This window comes from Dermochelys coriacea, chromosome 1 (assembly GCF_009764565.3).
Source record: "Dermochelys coriacea isolate rDerCor1 chromosome 1, rDerCor1.pri.v4, whole genome shotgun sequence".
Taxonomy (NCBI): Eukaryota; Metazoa; Chordata; order Testudines; family Dermochelyidae; genus Dermochelys; species Dermochelys coriacea.
Genome location: NC_050068.2, coordinates 269,241,562 through 269,247,561, shown reverse-complemented (window position 1 = coordinate 269,247,561; position 6,000 = coordinate 269,241,562).

Here is a 6,000-nt window from a genome sequence, read left to right as displayed (position 1 = left end):
AGTACTGGGGTCTTTTTGGTATCGCAGGAATTCCGATACTCAAGGGACCTTTCAGTGTCGGATGAACCAAAATCATCATTATTGACGAGTACCAAGTGTCTCTTGGTACTGAAACCTCAGTCTCTGAGCGGTCATCCCATGGCACAGACTCTCCTTCATCCCCAATGGCAGCCCCCACACATGGAATGATGTGGAGAAGAGTAAGAGGACTCCCAACTGTCTTCTTGATTTTTATCCTTCAGGAATCCACCTTCCCACAGGGAGGACCTTGCAGGCCACCAAGGATGGTGCAACCAGCCTTGCCTGCCACCCCCCCTTCCTTACGGATCCCTTCAATGGCCATATTGGGACTCGTGGGCTGCCTGTTGGCAGCAATTTAACAGACCACTGGTACCATCCCTCAACGAGACCAAGGTTCCACATCCTCCCGCTACCCATCCACCACCACAGGAGATGTTTGAAGAGCAGGAGTCTACAGCAGATGAAGAAGTCACCCCTGAGACTCCCATTTCATCATTATTGCTAGATGAGGCGGTTATGCCTCCACCACCTTCCATGGCTAAAGACTTCAGGAAATTTCTGGACCTCATTAGAAGGGTAGCAGACACTCTGCAGATTCTTCTGGAGGAGGTCAAGGATCCTCAGCACATGCTGCTTGCTATCTTGCAGTCCACAACACCCTCCACCCTGCTCCTTTGTGACCAATCACACAAGGCTTCACCTCTGATGTTTCCAGGATTGGCTATGGAAACCTACTTTCCAAGCAGGGTCATCTTGGACAGGCAGGTGATAGTCCCCTTGCATGTAGAGAACTCCCCAAACTGGTAGAAGGGGCAACTAAATGTTGGTGCAGGCATCCCTTTCTGTTGCCCAAACCCATCGGTGACTCTAACAACCGACACATGCATATTAGGATGGAGAGCCAACCTCAACACCTTCACAGTTCAGGACAGATGGAGAGCCCACAAAGCCAGTCTCTGCTTCAACCTCTTGGAGCTCTGGGCAGTCAGGATTGCTTGCAGTCAGGGCAACACAGTCAGGGTCATGATGGACAACATGTCTTGTATATTCTACATCAACAACCAGGGAAGAGCAAGATTTCTCTCCTTGTGAATAGAAGCCATAAATCTCTGGAACTGAAGTATAGCTCACGATATCCAGATTTCAATGGTCCACCTCCCAGTCATCTTGAACACCACAACCAAGGCCCTCAGCAGACATTTCTCCCACAACTATGAATGGGAGCTACACGCTCAGGTTCTCCACAGCATTTTCCATAGATGGGGATTGCCAGAGATTGATCTTTTTACCACTTCTGAGAACAGGGAGTGTTCTTTCTTTCTGTTCTTTACATCCACATTCTAAGTTCCTACTGAACTTAACCAAGCTATCCATCTACCAGTATTTTTTCCAAAATCTTCTAGTTCTCAGCTGGAATCCTATTTCCATACCCTGGACATTAAAAGGGCCTTGGCCTACTAGCTGGATAGAACTACGCATTTTAGGAAATCACCTAGACTCTTCAACTCCAGCACTTATAGATGTAAGGAGGCTTCTATCTCTGCTCCTCCTCCTCATTCTGGGGATACTGCTTAGAAGTCACCTGAAATAGAGCACCCATAGGGACACTACTTGAAGAAAAAGGAAATGTTACTCACCCTGGACAGTGACTATAGTTCTTCAAGATGTGTGACCCCATGGCTGCTCCACTACCCATTCTCCTCTGCTTTGGTTGTTCCCTACGGCATGCCTTAGTAGAGAAGGCACTGAGGGCATTTCACCCAGGCACCCCTATATAGCCTCAGTGTGTGCCATGAGGAGGCACAGGGTGCATACATGGGCCTAACAGACACTGCCAGCTTGAACTCTCTGATCAAGGGCTAAAGAGGCACATGCTCACCTGAAGTGGAGCACCCATACAGACACACATTTCAAAGAACGACAATTATTGCACAAGGTAAGTAACATTTCCATTCTCTCAGACAAAACTCAGAGGATCATCATGAGCAACTATTCATCTGCCTCCAGACGACTCACAAGGCTCAATTCTCTTGCCTATACTATTCAACAACTATGTAAAACGTTTGGAAGAGTTGTGAAACAACACAGGTTGAAGGGCCAGTAGTACACAGATGGTACCCAACTCTACATCTTCAAGCTTCCTCAATACCTAGCCAAAATCAGCATCTGGATGAAGAGCAGCTGATTAAAGATGAATCCAGGCAAGACGGAGGTGAAGCTGATAGGAGGAAAGAAATACATCTAAGAACTTGCCTCCTCTATAACATCCCACATTAGCAAGAGCATCTGCCCACAGATCAATAAATTAGTCTTCAGACCAGGAGTCCTTTTGTCTTTCCACAACCCTAACCTCCCTTGAAAGCTATGTTCACTGGACCAATGAATCTGTCAGCTAATAGAGGGAGGTTCATGAGCATCGGAGACAAATATTACGGGAGCCAGATACAACTTATGTTCCAGATACAACTTATGGAACTCTGTCCCAAAAGGGATACGAGAACGATGGTGACCTCACAGCATTTGAAACTAAATGTAAAACTTGTCTCTTTGACATGTCTTTCCCTCAGTAAAGTCTTCACCTACACACACACACACTAAACACACACATACACACACACAATTTAAAAAAAAACTAATCTAATCAAGCTGTTAGTTAATTTATATTTCTTGGAAAAAAGAAACAATTGCTTGAAGCTTTTAACAAAAAGCTCAATCAAAACTAGATGCAGCCAGACAATTTGGTCTGTGAAAATGTGATCTCTGAGCTGGGCTGGTAAACTTTTGAGAGCTGGCTACTAATAAACATTAAAAGGGCTTTGTGTCCTCAATAGTCCATAGCCTAGAGGGAACTGGGAGCCCAAGACTTATTGTGTGTAATAGGCACAGTAACTGAAGAAAGTTGGTAGTGGGGGTAGCTGCCATGGAGGGAGCTGTTTGGACACAGCAAAAGAGATAGTACTGAGAGGGAGGTGTGGGTTGCAGACGGTTATTGTATTCTATATTATATTAAATGATGAGATTGGAGCCCATAGCATTTCACTATCTCTTCTAGTAGCCTAGCACATATATATCAAACAAGAGAGGAGACAGGATCTGTCTCTGTGGAAACCCGCAGAATAAAGTACTTTGTGTATCTTCTGTTAGGAATGGTGAGCCAATATTTTACTTTTACCACAGAATTTTTCTTGTAGCTTTTATAGATAAAGGGTCCAATCCTGTCCTTAATTACCCAGCCTTGTGTAAATCCAGAATAATTCCAATACCTTCAGTACAGTTTTACACCAGTGCAAGGCAGAACAGAATTTGGTCTCAGACCCATTAGCCACAATCACAGAACTCTCTGATATGATTACAAATGTCTATCTCATGTTCAAAAATCCAGTTCTTTATTCAGTAGTTATTATCTTGTGATTAACTTTGCAAAACAACATCCTAACCAAATTTATAATTTCACCGTATAAAGTTTTCTTCGCAACTGGATTTTTTTCAAGCACTAGTCTTTGAAACTTTATCGTCTTACTAAATCTTAGTAATATTCTCTTTCTACAGCTCAGGCATTAAGAGACTCATTTGTCATAAGAAGAAAAGTCAAGTGACAAAGTGGATGTGAATATAATAAACATAAAACTGCAATATGTTTATTAATCAGACAAATCATGTTACAAAGTTTTATATAGTGATTTCTGTTGGTTACATTATTGTTTCATGTTATTCCATTCCTTATGCATATATTTATTTTATTTGTTAATGTATAAAAGAAAAATGTATAAAATATAATAATGTATAAAAGAAATAAATATATACATAAAATGTATATATTAACTAAAAAAGTGAAGGGGAAAATCAAAGATTGATGATCTTTACAGATGCAAAGAGTAAATTTTAACTCAATAACATTCACTCATTTAGAGGGATGCTCCTCTGACCAATATTAATTTAAAGATAGTTTTCAAAACATCTTACTAAGAAAGATTTTGCTATAGATGTCAGTGAATCATTTAAGGTTTCAGAGTAGCAGCCGTGTTAGTCTGTATTCGCAAAAAAGAAAAGGAGTACTTGTGACACCTTAGAGACTAACAAATTTATTTGAGCATAAGCTTTCGTGAGCTACAGCTCACTTCATTGGATGCATTCGGTGAAGTGAGCTGTAGCTCACGAAAGCTTATGCTCAAATAAATTTGTTAGTCTCTAAGGTGCCACAAGTACTTCTTTTCTTTTTTTTAGTGAATCATTTAAAATCTCACTCATATTTTTTAAGTTGCCCTCTTGTAAATGACTTCAGCTTGACAGCTCTGTAGATCTTCTATTATTTTGCACATATAAACTTCTTTTTAAATGAATTATCAGTTTGCCTTTTGGTTTCAAACCTCTCTGGCAACAAATTAATACTCTTCAGCATGGATTATGTTTGTGCTTATTGCTATTGCAGGGCAAATTCAGCTAAGTGATCTAAATGAGAAACATATAGAGATCTCAGCGGGTCTATAAAATAAAGTTTTTCGACATAGCGGTACAGTAAAATGGTAAAAACATGCACTGACTTTTTAGGAACATGTATATAGAATATTGACTAAAATCTTAAAAGTTTCTTGCTTTTTTTAAAATGATAAATATTGACTTTTTAAAATAATTTAAGGCACTGGATCTCAGATCAAAGTTCTTTTCTAACTTTCTTATTTATTACTGAAGTCAAGAAACTTATCTTGTGTAATTGCAACAAGGATGTAGACAGAGTCTGGTTTGACTGACAAGTGAAAAGTGGGAGTTAATGAATATTGCTCTGGTGTTAGACAGGTAAAGGACTCCCCCCTTCCTGTTAATTCAGTTAAAACAATGAAGAGAAAAACCCACCCCATCCTTGTCTTGTTTGGCTTAGACATGAACTCTTGATAAGACTCTGGTAAACAAGCAACTTTTTAATAGGTTTTAGCAACCTTTGGCTGAGAAAGTAGTATGTTACAAAAATGTAGAATTGGTGCCTTAGTTATCAGATCAATGGGTCACTGCAAATGCAGTCAGTCTCATCTATTGCAGATTATAGAAAATGACTGAGATAAAGAATAATAGAACATTTTAACATGAACATTATATTTTTCACATTTCTTCATGGAAAGGATATCCCCGCAGGAAGGAGAAAGGTGGAGTACAGCCCATGTAGCATTTCTTGTACTGCATTGTACAAACCTTTGTAGGGACACAGGAAGAGGATACGGAAGTTTCTACAGGAAAACGGAGAAAAGTTCAAACTAAACAGCATCCAAAAAGATTTACCAACAGTTTATTAGATTTCCTTTTTCTCTTTAAATGTTCTAGTACTCTTAAACTGCAATGTCATGTAATACATGATTTGTGTTGATACATCTCTGTAATCTCTGTTCTGTTATATACACAAAATATTTTTTAAAAATAAATTATACAGGTTATGTTAAATATAGTCATTTAAAATTAAAGCACTTATCTTTTTGCATAATATCCTCATTTTAATGAAATAACCAAGGGTCAAAACAGCAGATATGTAGATTATACACTAAATATATGCTATTATATACAATATATTAGAGGAAATGGCTAAATTTCCACATAACACTAAAACAAAATTATGCCCTTTGAACATTTCCACCATAACTTCTTAGAGGCCTGATCCAAAACCCATTGAATCTTTCCATTAACTATAGTAGGCTTTTTATAAAGTACTAAGGCCTTGATTCAGCAAAGTATTTAAGCATGTGCTTAAGTCCACCCCTCTTCAGCAAAGCAGCTAAGTACATACTTAATTTTAAAGTATATTCTTTGTTGACTATAATTGAAATGTGGTTGTTGACTATAATTGAAATGTGGCATTTCTTGAGCACACCTGGTTAACGCACAGGACCTAAATGTCAAGATAATATTTATGTAGCCATAATTCTGGATGTACATCAGTTATTTCTTATGATCAGGACTGTATCCAGGGTATGAAGAAAGTACAAAAAAACCCAA